The 13,899-nt window shown below is 44.6% G+C and overlaps 2 protein-coding genes across 3 annotated transcripts in view; one reads left to right on the top strand and one right to left on the bottom strand.

Annotated features, from left to right (window-relative positions):
* The window catches only part of LOC127529743 (craniofacial development protein 2-like), a 928,907-nt gene that overhangs the window by 291,551 nt on the left and 623,457 nt on the right, over window positions 1–13,899 (top strand). The window lies entirely within an intron of this gene.
* Window positions 1–13,899, bottom strand: part of LOC114662104 (FERM domain-containing protein 7) — a 250,094-nt gene that overhangs the window by 126,715 nt on the left and 109,480 nt on the right. The gene's annotated exons all lie outside the window — the stretch shown is intronic.

Here is a 13,899-nt window from a genome sequence, read left to right as displayed (position 1 = left end):
ACAGGAAATAGTCTTCGGGTAAAAGTAAAAGGCAAATTTGAATCTGACGGGGTCAGGCATATCCGAGGAATAAGGACAGTTTGTGAGGTTGCAGATGTGATAGTTTTACACTCCAGTAAACTAAATGCGATGTTTGTGCATGAATGATTTAGTGCTGTGTTGACACTGAAGGGAATTGGAAAGAGTTGTGTCAAAGCATTGCTGGCAATGTTCACATTGCATAATTCATTCAGTGGAGTGTATTTTTAAATGCATGTTGAGATATCTCTGCACTCGGAACGTTTTTGAACAAATCGTGCATTGGAAGATCTGTTTGGAATGCGTTTGTTCAGTGGAGTGGGTGTTTAAATGTGTTTTGAGAGATTTCTGGCGCGTGAAAGTTTTGGAGCAGTGTTTGAGATGGTTAGTAAGGTATTTGTGTGCGTGAAAGTGTGTGTTGCAAATTTTGCATACAAATCGGTGTGTTGAATGGATTTGCATATGGTTGTGGAGATCCATCTCAACTGTGAAGTCCTCGTTACAAAATGTGCAATTGAAGGTGAGAGTGGAATGAGTTCGTAAGTTGTTTTGAAGCATTGTTGGCAATGTTCACATTGCATAATTCGTTTAGTGTTCTGTTTTTTTAAATGTGCGTTCAGATATCTCTGCACTCAGAAGCTTTTGGAACAAAATGTGCATTGAAAGTCCTATGTGGAATGCGTGTGTTCAGGGGAGTGTGTCTTTAAATGTTTTTCAGGAAGAGAAGAGTGGGCAGGTGACGTCACATTAGTGTGGCGAGCAAGTGGGTGTGCACCCTGTGTGCACATACCGACAGCGTCAAAAAATGTCACCAGAAGGTTATCACGTGTGTATTTGAGAGGCATGAGAACCTCGTAATGCCCATGATCCAAAGGACCGCTAAAGAGCAGGGATATGGAGAGACGCTGGGCCGGATTGTAAACTCGAGGAGAGGCATGAGGACGTTCTTGGAAGTAAATGCTGATAGTAGCTGGAAGGATTTGGGACATTGCCACAATTTCTGCCTCGCCACCATAGACCATCCATCCATCCATCCATCCATCCATCCATCCATCCATCCTCTTCCGCTTATCCGAGGTCGGGTCGCGGGGGCAGCAGCTTGAGCAGAGATGCCCAGACTTCCCTCTCCTCAGCCACTTCTTCTAGCTCTTCCAGGAGAATCCCGAGGCGTTCCCAGGCCAGCTGAGAGACATAGTCCCTCCAGCGTGTCCTGGGTCTTCCCCGGGGCCTCCTCCCGGTTAGACGTGCCCAGAACACCTCACCAGGGAGGCGTCCAGGATGCATCCTGATCAGATGCCCGAGCCACCTCATCTGACTCCTCTCGATGCGGAGGAGCAGCGGCTCTACTCTGAGCCCCTCCCGGATGACTGAGCTTCTCACCCTATCTTTAAGGGAAAGCCCAGACACCCTGCGGAGGAAACTCATTTCAGCCGCTTGTATTCACAATCTCGTTCTTTCGGTCACTACCCATAGCTCATGACCATAGATGAGGGTAGGAACATAGATTGACTGGTAAATTGAGAGCTTCACCTTGCGGCTCAGCTCCTTTTTCACCACGACAGACCGATGCAGAGCCCGCATTACTGCAGATGCCGCACCGATCCGCCTGTCGATCTCACGCTCCATTCTTCCCTCACTCGTGAACAAGACCCCGAGATACTTGAACTCCTCCACTTGGGGCAGGATCTCGCTACCAACCCTGAGAGGGCACTCCACCCTTTTCCGGCTGAGGACCATGGTCTCGGATTTGGAGGTGCTGATTCCCATCCCAGCCGCTTCACACTCGGCTGCGAACTGATCCAGAGAGAGCTGAAGATCACGGCCTGATGAAGCAAACAGAACAACATCATCTGCAAAAAGCAGTGACCCAATCCTGAGTCCACCAAACCGGACCCCCTCAACTCCCTGGCTGCGCCTAGAAATTCTGTCCATAAAAGTTATGAACACAATCGGTGACAAAGGGCGGCCCTGGCGGAGTCCAACTCTCACTGGAAACGGGTTCGACTTACTGCCGGCAATGCGGACCAAGCTCTGGCACCGATTGTACAGGGACCGAACAGTCCTTATTAGGGGGTCCGGTACCCCATACTCTCGGAGTACGCCCCACAGAATTCCCCGAGGGACACAGTCGAATGCCTTTTCCAAGTCCACAAAACACATGTAGACTGGTTGGGCAAACTCCCATGCACCCTCCAGGACCCTGCTAAGGGTGTAGAGCTGGTCCACTGTTCCGCAACCAGGACGAAAACCACACTGTTCCTCCTGAATCCGAGGCTCGACTGTCCGATGGACCCTCCTCTCCAGGACCCCCGAATAGACTTTTCCAGGGAGGCTGAGGAGTGTGATCCCTCTGTAGTTGGAACACACCCTCCGGTCCCCCTTCTTAAAGAGGGGGACCACCACCCCAGTCTGCCAATCCAGAGGCACTGTCCCTGATGTCCATGCGATGTTGCAGAGACGTGTCAACCAAGACAGCCCTACCACATCCAAAGCCCTGAGGAACTCCGGGCATATCTCATCCACCCCCGGGGCCCTGCCACCAAGGAGTTTTTTGACCACCTCGGTGACCTCAGTCCCAGAGATGGGGGAGCCCACCTCCGAGTCCCCAGGCTCTGCTTCCTCATTGGAAGGCATGTTAGTGGGATTGAGGAGGTCTTCGAAGTACTCCCCCCACCGACCTTCAACGTCCCGAGTCGAGGTCAGCAGCGCACCATCCCCACCATACACAGTGTTGACACTGCATTGCTTCCCCCTCCTGAGACACTGGACTGTGGACCAGAATCTCCTTGAAGCCGTCCGAAAGTCGTTCTCCATGGCCTCCCCAAACTCCTCCCATGCCCGAGTTTTTGCCTCAGCAACCACCGAAGCCGCATTCCGCTTGGCCTGCCGGTACCTATCAGCTGCCTCCAGAGTCCCACAGGACAAAAGGGACCGGTAGGACTCCTTCTTCAGCTTGATGGCATCCTTCACCGCCGGTGTCCACCAACGGGTTCGGGGATTGCCGCCACGACAGGGACCGACTACCTTACGGCCACAGCTCCGGTCAGCCGCCTCAACAATAGAGGCACGGAACATGAAACCTAAACCTATTAACTAATATGAGAGACAAGAATTGATGACATAAAATATTGTCATTATTTGCTATTGTATGGAAACACTATGACTTTTAGGAAATGTAAGTGGCAGGCTCTGTTTAATTAAAATGAACTTCTCTGCATGCTCAGCTGTGAGTCTGTATTGGGTTTTAACAACTGAACTGATCAGAATTTCATTAAGTCTGCTACATTGTAGCGGGTGCCACATGTGCTATTGTCCCGTTGGCAGTTTGCTGCTCCTTGAGGTGCATTTCAGGAAAAGTGCATACTGTAAATACAACTTTAAGGGGGAGGTTGTAACACGGACATTACAGTTGGTGCTGTAGACTTTAAAACTAGAAAAGAAGTGGGGAGAGAGAGACATCTTGTGGTGGAGCAAAGAAATACACCTGCTGGAAAAAAAATTTTTGTTTTTTTTTGGCTCGCTCAGCGACACCAGGGAGACGCGTCTCTGAAGATGGACTTTTTTTGGTTTCACTGACAATTCTTTGGACCAGTAGGACTGAACTTTTTTGTTATCGGCTCGGTGGCCGGCGTATTCTGGGAGTCTTTCTCTTTGTCCATAAACAGTAAAGACAGTAAACCTATTTGGAAAACTGATTTCTCCTAAACATGAACATTTCACTCCTAAACCGGGAAAGGTGGTTTTGATTGCTAAGTTATGTACTTGTTTGTTTTTTGTCTATATGTAAAATATACAGTATAGGCTATGTGTATATGTCTTCCCTCTTCTTTATTTGTGATATTGCATGTAGTTTAATGCTGAGCTAGGACATGTGGTGAGGGGTCGAATAAAAGGAAGAGCGTTTGGTTACATTGCCCCGAAGATTTTCGATATCGAACTGCTTTGCTCCAGCAGTTTTTTAATTGCGCAGCAACCCAGAGTTTAGTTGTTCTCCCGGGGCAGCGGTACAGATTAGTGGTGGGAGGTATAAAAATCTTCAGAGTCACCAGTTTCTCCCTTGTGCATATGTGCATTTTTTAATGCTTTTATCAGAAAGTCCCAAAAAGTGAGTATTAATTTCTAATACTCAGTCTGAAAATAAAATAGAATTGATGCAATCCTACCATTTAAGACAGTAAACTCAGTAAGCCTAATTTCCAGAGAAGAAATTATGAAAATAGTATTTTGTGCTGTTTATTACTTCCATCAAACATCAGGGTTAGGCAACCCACATCACAGAGTGTCAAAGAGATGCAAACATTTATTCCAAACTTCCTATCCCACCCTTTTCTGTACCTATAACAAGAAACTTAGATCCCTATTATAGGAGAGAGCCACAAGTGGTGTTTGAAGATTAGAACAAAATCCTACAGGTCATCTGCATTCCAGGAGGAGAGTTGCCTACACCTGACTTAATTCATTTCCTATTTTGTCTCGATGCATGCTCAATAATCCAGGTAAGGAAATCCTAGAAATTTGATTCTGTTCATCTGGACAAAGTTTTTAAGTGGGAGAAATATTTCGAGACTTATCCAAGTCTCTTCCTCAGTCTCAATTGACTGCAGGTTTCCCCAACCTTATAAACAGTACCTTTGCTTAATCACAGAGACTAGCACCATTGACAAAGGGCCAGTTGATCAGTGATATGCAAATTGTCCACTGATTAGTAGACGTGTGAACCATTCATAGAGGGTTGAGGAATGGCTGCAATCACAGCATTGTAAGATGGCGACAGATGTACCCTTAGGCCCCCTCCTCTGTTCAGAGATGGTTGTTCCTTTTTCACGTAAATGGCCTCCTTGATTCCTCTCTCAAACCAGCGCTCCTCCCTGTCCAGGATGTGCACCTCTTCATCTTTAAAGGAGTTACCACTATCCTGTAGATGTAAATAGACTGCGGAGTCCTGGCCTGACAAGGAAGCTCTTCTGTGTTGTGACATGCACTTAGCCAGTGGCTGCTTGGTTTCCCCGATGTACAATTCACGGCACTCCTCCTGGCACTTAACTGCGTAAACTATGTTACTCTGTTTGTGCCGTGGGACCCAATCCTTGGGATGGACCAATCTTTGGCGTAGCGTGTTTTGGTGTTTGAAAGCCACTGAGACCTGGTGTTTCGAGAAAATGCACCTCAGCTGTTCCGATACTCCTGACACATACGGGATCACTAAGGGTTTTCGCTTAGGCAGTGGATGTCCTTCCTCTCTCATGAATCGCTTGGAGCGTTCTTTAGGTGTCCTCCCTGCTTTGACAAAGGACCAGCTGGGATATCCACATTTACTCAGGGCCTTTTTGACGTGGTGTTCTTCTGCTTCCCTGGCCTCTGAGTCTGTGGGAATGGTGTTAGCTCTGTGTTGTAGAGTCCTAATGACACCTAGTTTGTGCTCTAGTGGATGGTGAGAGTCAAACCTTAGATACTGGTCCGTATGTGTGGGTTTACGGTACACATCCACTTTCAAATGTCCCCCGTTGACGATGGAAATTTCACAGAGTAACATAGTTTACGCAGTTAAGTGCCAGGAGGAGTGCCGTGAATTGTACATCGGGGAAACCAAGCAGCCACTGGCTAAGCGCATGTCACAACACAGAAGAGCTTCCTCGTCAGGCCAGGACTCCGCAGTCTATTTACATCTACAAGATAGTGGTCACTCCTTTAAAGATGAAGAGGTGCACATCCTGGACAGGGAGGAGCGCTGGTTTGAGAGAGGAATCAAGGAGGCCATTTACGTGAAAAAGGAACGACCATCTCTGAACAGAGGAGGGGGCCTAAGGGTACATCTGTCGCCATCTTACAATGCTGTGATTGCAGCCATTCCTCAACCCTCTATGAATGGTTCACACGTCTACTAATCAGTGGACAATTTGCATATCACTGATCAACTGGCCCTTTGTCAATGGTGCTAGTCTCTGTGATTAAGCAAAGGTACTGTTTATAAGGTTGGGGAAACCTGCAGTCAATTGAGACTGAGGAAGAGACTTGGATAAGTCTCGAAATATTTCTCCCACTTAAAAACTTTGTCCAGATGAACATAATCAAATTTCTAGGATTTCCTATTTTGTCTCTATTGTTTGTTTATAGTCAGACAGATTTGCAATTGTCAATGTACAAGCAATGTGATTTTTAGACTAAACCACAGTCTTATCTTGAACAAGACTTTATGTAGTGATTTGTAGCAATGCAATTTGCTTTTTGGCTATTTGCATTACTAAACTGGAAGAAAGAGACACTATATGTATATGGTTTAGTTTTTTTCAAAAGCACACTTACTCTATATAACTGAAGTTATTTTTCTGTCTCTTTTAGATGTTATGAAGAGCTTGGCAAATACAAACAGGATTGACAAGTGGGTGATGTACAATTTTAGACATCAAATTGGATCAATATTGTTTTTATTGCAGATATAATAAGGTGTCTGAGGAACTGGAACTGTTTTTTTCCCTTTTTTTGATGTTTCATGCGGTTATTCTTTTATGCAGTTCTTCTTGGTTTTTGTTTCATACATGTTTACCATTACATTTTATAACTATGTCCTGTATTGTTTATTTACTTGCTATGAAACATTATTATATACAAATAATTTGTTTAACTGAATTTGTGATAGTTATTGTTATTCAATGATTTAATTAATACATACATTATGTAAATAATACTGAGGTGTATATAATTTATTTTGCATTCTTCAATATTTATGTTGAATTTTTGAATAAAATTAAAAGACAGAAATAAAAACAAACATTAATTTATTTCAGTCGGTCATTATCCAACTCACTATATCATAACACATGGTCACGGGGTTCTGCTGGAGCCAATCCCAGCCAACACAGGGCTCAAGGCAGGAACAGATCCCTGGGAGGGCCGCCAGCCCACCACAGGGCACACACCCACACAACAAACACACACTAGGGACAATTTAGGATCGGCAATGCACCTAACCTGCATGTCTTTGGACTGTGGGAGGAAACTGGAGTACCTGGAGGAAACCCACACAGACACTTGGAGAACATGCAGGGAGAACCTGGGAAGCAAACCACTGCGCCATCGTGCCACCCTAAATTATTTCGATTTTTGTTTATTCTTAATAATAATTTGGTTTTGTTATTAGTTTATATAATAAACAATGTTAATTGTATTCTTTGATGGGGCTTTTTTTTTTCAAAATAATTTTTTTTTAAAATAAGGTAGCCCATGCAGCCCACAATTCACCCTTGTAATACTCACAGGCCATGAAGGAACCTGTATGTACTCTATGCTGAAGTTGCACTATAACCCACATAAAACCCTTGTATAGCAACTGTGTTCACTCATAAGGTTCCCTCTTGTGACCCATCTGGTATCCATCATTGTCCCATATGGGCAGCTACATGTGAGGCCCACCTGGAACATACAAAGTTTGTGGGGCTCAGTTTGGCTGCCCAGGTGAGTCCCACTTTTAACACTAAATGGGACCAGTGTAGGCCCAACATTGACATGCTGGCTGGGTTCAAACCCTTTGTGTTTCAAATATTTCATAATGGAGTTCTCAAACTGCAGGTGCATCAGAGCCACCGCCTCTTGAACATAAGGAAATAGGTAGGACTAATCTGAGTTTACAGGTGCAATGTTGTCATGCTAATTTAGAGTTTTTATTGCAGAGAATCTGGTCACATTGTAGCAAATTGCCCCACTGTAATTTGCAGAACAACTGGAAAGTCCATCTCATTTTGGGGTTGGTGGGAGGGGCTTTTGTAGTCAAATCCAAACACTTATTAAAGGTGAACAAACAATGGTGTTTGTTGATATAGGAGCATTTGAGAATTTTATTAGTTTAGTATTTGATCCTAATGTGATATGGGAGACCTTCCATGACAAGACCCAGAAGGTTGCTGAGGCTTGTGTTGATGCTACTGGTGTTCCTAAAAGGAGGTGTTTCATCTCACAGGGCACCCTGGATATTATCGAGAGGAGTTGCAGCGCACGGCTCAATGGCAACTCTGGTCTGTACCAGGAACTGAGAAGATCTGCTGCAAGGGTTCTGAGGGCAGATAAAGAGCCATTTGTTAGAGGAATCTGTCAGCAAGTGACGCACCATCTGTGGTCTAGCAACCCACGTCCTGTTTACAGAAGAAGCGAAGCATTACGCACATCTGAATCTGTTCCTCAGAGAGTCACAGTCAGGGTGGGCGGCTGATGGAACGGTCCTTATGGATGACACTGCAGTTGTGACCCACTGGGCTGGCTACTTTGAGCAGTTGTGTCGACCTTGTTGAGAGGTTTACTTACCTTGGCAGTGACATTCATGTCTCTAGTGACTTTCTATGAAGAAAGTAGATGGATTGGGAGAGCATAGGGGGTCATGAGGTCGCTGGAAAGGGGTGTGTGGCACTCCTGATGTCTATGCAAAAGGACGAAGGTCCAAGTCTTTATAGTCCTGGTGCTTCCTGTCTTGCAATATGGTTGCGAGACATGGACGCTATCCAGTGACCTGAGACGAAGACTACACTTCTTTGGTACTGTATCTCTACAGAAAATCCTTGGGTATCGTTGGTTTGAATTTGTATTGAATGAGTCCCGAATTAGGCACATTACCTGCATTGTGAGGGAACATCAGTTACGGCACTATGGCCATGTGGCGCATTTCCCCGAGGGTGATCCAGCTCGTAAGATTGTTGGGGACCTGAGTGGCTGGACCAAGCCAAGGGGTCACCCACATAACACCTGGTTGCGGCAGATAGAGGGTCATTTCCGGAGGGTGGGACTGGAACGCGTATCTGCCTGGGGGGTTTCCAACCGGGATCCCGAGTTGTTTCGTCATGTAGTGGGTGCGGCCACTTTCTGTTATAGCTGTGATGTTAGGCTTTCTCTGGTTGACAAAACTCTCCCGAATTATTGACTAGAAGAATAAAGAGTTAATATCATAGAATTCCACAAGTTTTGAGAATTATATTCAGACCCTTGTTCACTCTTTGGATTAAGTGGAGACATTTCCAGTTTATTAGGATGATTTTCTGGATGCATTTATGTAGAAATCTCTCTTATAGGGCCATATGATGTTTCAATATATTTGCATCATAGAGGCCTTTTCCCTAAGGGATGAATTTACTTCTGGTCTCGTGCAGAGTCAAAATCTATGGAGGAGTACATTTTAGAGAATATGGCAAATAGTTTTATTAGACCATACTTCAGCCTGATAGCTAGATGGATAGATGGATAGATGGATAGATGGATAGATAGATAGATAGATAGATAGATAGATAGATAGATAGATAGATAGATAGATAGATAGATAGATAGATAGATAGATAGAATGGTCACCATGGAGCGCACCAGCTCCCCAAACTGACACAAGCATTCAGAGGGACAAGTCCCTGCTACATACATGTTTAACTTTGCAGGGGAAAGTACCAAATAATCCTAAAACTGCAAAATAGAGGGGAAATTCTGGTTAGTTATAAAAAGGACAACATAGTTTCTTTATAAACAAAAATATTTATTTTCAAAAAAATCAACATTAAGCTGTGAAGCTCCAAAGAGCAGAAAAGGCACAATAGGGAATGCTTGAGAATACAAAGGCAAACAAGTCCCAAACACAAATCCAGCAAATGAAATTAAAAACCGAGCATAAGTTAAAAAATATAGTAATAATACAGTAATAAACAAAGCAAAAAAAAATCACAATTCAAACTCATCACACCAAGAGCACATTCAATGAACTGTAAGGGGTGGTGATGGGCTAATGGTCCCACCTCTTGGGGGACCACCCGAAAAAACATATGGCACATGATGAGAGATGCACAGACATTAAGAAACTAAATAATCAACAACTTTAACATAAAAAATTAGCAAAGTAGACTCAAAAGAGACATTTGAATACTAGCCAGAGGAGGAACCCCAGCTAAAATGTAAAACCTTTCAAGCCAGATAGTCACAGCTGGAGTGTACTTCTTGAGGAAAGGGTTATATAGTAATTACAGTTGCCCCGTCTGATTCATGAATTTGACATTCACACTTTAAGACTGCTGGTGATAATTTAAATGGAAATATTTTTGAAGACATGTAAGCTAAAAATACATAGTATAAGTAATATTGCAAATGATTTTTAACACATAAAATGATCAAATATATACATATTAATACATTATTATTTAATATTTTTTGGTGTGAGTACATACTAAATCATACTATTTTTGGTAAAAAAAAAAAAAAAAAACAACTATGGGATTTACACCAGCTACCTCCCGGTGCAGCTCACTTAGTTATTCACTTTAATTATTTCCTCTCACTTGGTTCACACTCCACACTCTCTCTCACCTCTGTCAGAACACTACATACAGCTCTAGCCATCATTCTTGGCTCTTGCCTTTCTCATGCTTGTTCTCACTCACTCCTTGATTTCCTTTTACACATTTTCTTTTCTTACCTACTTCTCTCCTTTTCCTCTTGGAGCCAATCCAATCTGATGATGTGCCACCAAATAATAATGAACTCAATAAGGTGAGGGCATGTGTGTGCTGGTGCAAATTAAATCAAAAACACAATTCAAAGAAACTCATGAGCACATTCACTAACTTTTAACCAGCAAAATAAGCAAAAAAAAAAAAAAACCCCAAAAACTAAAAGCATTAACAAATTAAACTACAAAAATATCCTGCTACAACACACCCCACCACAGTTAGAGAGGCCGAAATTATTTAAAATGTTCACATTTTCACATTCGATTCCATCGCTAACCCACACAAATCTAAAGGAGTGACCTAGATAGATAGATAGATAGATAGATAGATAGATAGATAGATAGATAGATAGATAGATAGATAGATAGATAGATAGATAGATAGATAGATAGATAGATAGATAGATAGATAGATAGATACTTTATTAATCCCAGGGGGAAATTCACATACTCCAGCAGCAAAAAAAATATTAAATTAAAGAGTAATAAAAAATGCAGGTAAAAAACAGACAATAACTTGAATAATGTTCAACGTTTACCCCCTCTGGTGGAATTGAAGAGTCGCATAGTTTGGGGGAGGAATGATCTTCTCAGTCTGTCAGTGGAGCAGGACAGTGACAGCAGTCTGTCGCTGAAACTGCTCCTCTGTCTGGAGATGACATTGTTTAATGGATGTAGTGGATTCTCCATAATTGATAGGAGCCTGCTGAGTGCCCGTTGCTCTGCTACGGATGTCAAACCGTCCAGCTCTATGCCAACAATAGAGCCTGCCTTCCTCACCAGTTTGTCCAGGCGTGAGGCATCCTTCTTCTTAATGCTGCCTCCCCAGCACACCACTGCGTAGAAGAGGGCACTCGCCACAACCATCTGATAGAAAATCTGCAGCATCTTACTGCAGATGTTGAAGGATGCCAGTCTTCTAAGGAAGTACAGGCGGCTCTGTCCTTTCTTGCACAGAGAATCAGTATTGGCAGTCCAGTCCAATTTATCGTCCATCTGCACTCCCAGGTATTTATAGGTCTGCACCCTCTGCACACAGTCACCTCTGATGATCACGGGGTCCATGAGAGGCCTGGGTCTCCTAAAATCCACCACCAGTTCCTTGGTTTTGCTGGTGTTCAGTTGTAGGTGGTTTAAGTCGCACCATTTAACAAAGTCCTTGATGAGGTTTCTATACTCCTCCTCCTGCCCACTCCTGATGCAGCCCACGATAGCAGTGTCGTCAGCAAACTTTTGCACGTGGCAGGACTCCGAGTTATATTGGAAGTCCGATGTATATAGGCTGAATAGGACCGGAGAAAGTACAGTCCACTGCGGCGCTCCTGTGTTGCTGACCACAATGTCAGATCTGCAATTCCCGAGACGCACATACTGAGGTCTGTTAGTAAGATAGTCCACGATCCATGCCACCAGGTATGAATCTACTCCCATCTCTGTCAGCTTGTCACTAAGGAGCAGAGGTTGGATGGTGTTGAAGGCGCTAGAGAAGTCTAGAAACATAATTCTTACAGCACCACTGCCTTTGTCCAAGTGGGAGAGGGATTGATGTAGCATATAGATGATGGCATCTTCTGCTCCCACCTTCGCCTGGTATGCGAACTGCAGAGGGTCGAGGGCATGTTGGACCTGTGGCCTCATGTGGTGAAGCAGCAGCCGCTCCATGGTCTTCATCACATGTGATGTTAGAGCGACAGGCCGGAAGTCATTCAGCTCACCAGGACGTGATACCTTTGGGACTGGGGTGATGCAAGATGTTTTCCAAAGCCTCGGGACTTTCCCCTGTTCCAGGCTCAGGTTGAAGATGCGCTGTAGAGGACCCCCTAGCTCTGATGCACAGGCCTTCAGCAGTCGTGGCGATACTCCATCTGGACCTGCTGCTTTGCTGGCACGAAGTTTCCTCAGCTCTCTGCTCACTTGCGCTGTTGTAATTGTGGGTGGGGATGTCTCTCCTATGTTGGTATCAGCAGAAGGATGTGTAGAGAGTGCAGTACTCCGAGGTGAGAGTGGGTTAGGGTGGTCAAACCTGTTAAAGAAGTTGTTCATCTGGTATGCTCTCTCCACGTCTCTCTCAATGGTGACACCCCACTTCGAGCTGCAGCCAGTGATGATCTTCATCCCATCCCACACTTCCTTCATGCTGTTATTCTCCAACTTCTGCTCCAGCTTTCTCCTGTACTGCTCCTTCGCTGCCCTGAGCTGGACTTGGGAGTTCCTTCTGCATGCGCTTGAGCTCATGCTGATCACTGCCTTTAAAAGCCCTTTTCTTCTGGTTCAAAAGGCCCTTGATGTCACTTGTAATCCATGGCTTGTTGTTAGCATAGCAGCATACTGTTCTTACTGGAACTACAATGTCCATACAGAAGATGATGTAGTCAGTAGTGCAGTCAACAACCTCCTCAATGTTCTCACTATATGATCCCTGCAAGATATCCCAGTCCGTAGTTCCAAAGCAGTCTCTCAGAGCCTGCTCTGCCTCAGGGGGCCACTTCCTGAATGAGCGTGTGGTTGTAGGTAGCTCCCTCACTCTTGGTTTGTAGTGAGGCTGAAGTAGAACCAGGTTATGATCTGCTTTCCCAAGCGCAGGCAGCGGGGTGGCGCTATATGCATCTTTAAGGTTTGCATACAGTAGGTCAATAGTCCTATTTCCCCAGGTGTTACAATCCACATACTGGAAGAAGGCAGGTAATGTTTTGTCCAGTGTCACATGGTTAAAGTCTCCAGAGATTAGCACAAGCACCTCGGGGTGCTGCGTTTGCAGTTTAGCAACATCAGAATTGATGATGTCACCCACTATCTCCATGTCCGCCCGAGGAGGGATATATACTGTACAATAACAACAATGACGTGTCCAAACTCTCTGGGCAAGTAATAGGGATGCAAACTTACGGCCAACAGTTCGATGTCCCTGCAGCATGTGGGGATTTTTACATTTACATTTCCAGGTTTGCACCACCTGGTATTCACATATAGTGTGAGTCCTCCTCCTTTCCACTTTCCACAGGTATTTGCGTCTCTGTCTGCTCTAACTGTGCTAAACCCAGATAGCTACACGTTAGCATCTGGGATGGAAGTTGTTAGCCACGTTTTACAAAAGTACAACAAACTGCATTCTCTGTAGGTCCTGACATTTTTCACCAGCGCAGCCAGTTCATCGATCTTATTTGGTAGTGAGTTCACATTTCCCAGGATCATAGAAGGCACCGAAGGCTTGTAATGTCACTTTCTCGCAAGTCGCCTCACCTTTAGCTTAGCTCCGGCTCTGCTGCCATGATACCGCCTTCTTACCTCGTCAGGTAGATAGGGAACCATACCGGGGCAGGCATTTGTTGTCAGCGCTTGAAGTTGACTACCTGAATAGACGAGTCTCGGCATGTAAAAATGTCCAAGTAGTAAAAAGTAGTAAAAAGTGTCCAGGG

Source organism: Erpetoichthys calabaricus, chromosome 12, assembly GCF_900747795.2.
Source record: "Erpetoichthys calabaricus chromosome 12, fErpCal1.3, whole genome shotgun sequence".
NCBI lineage: Eukaryota > Metazoa > Chordata > Cladistia > Polypteriformes > Polypteridae > Erpetoichthys > Erpetoichthys calabaricus.
The sequence above is the reverse complement of the archived record's forward strand: the minus strand, read 5'-3'. Positions and strand labels throughout refer to the sequence as shown.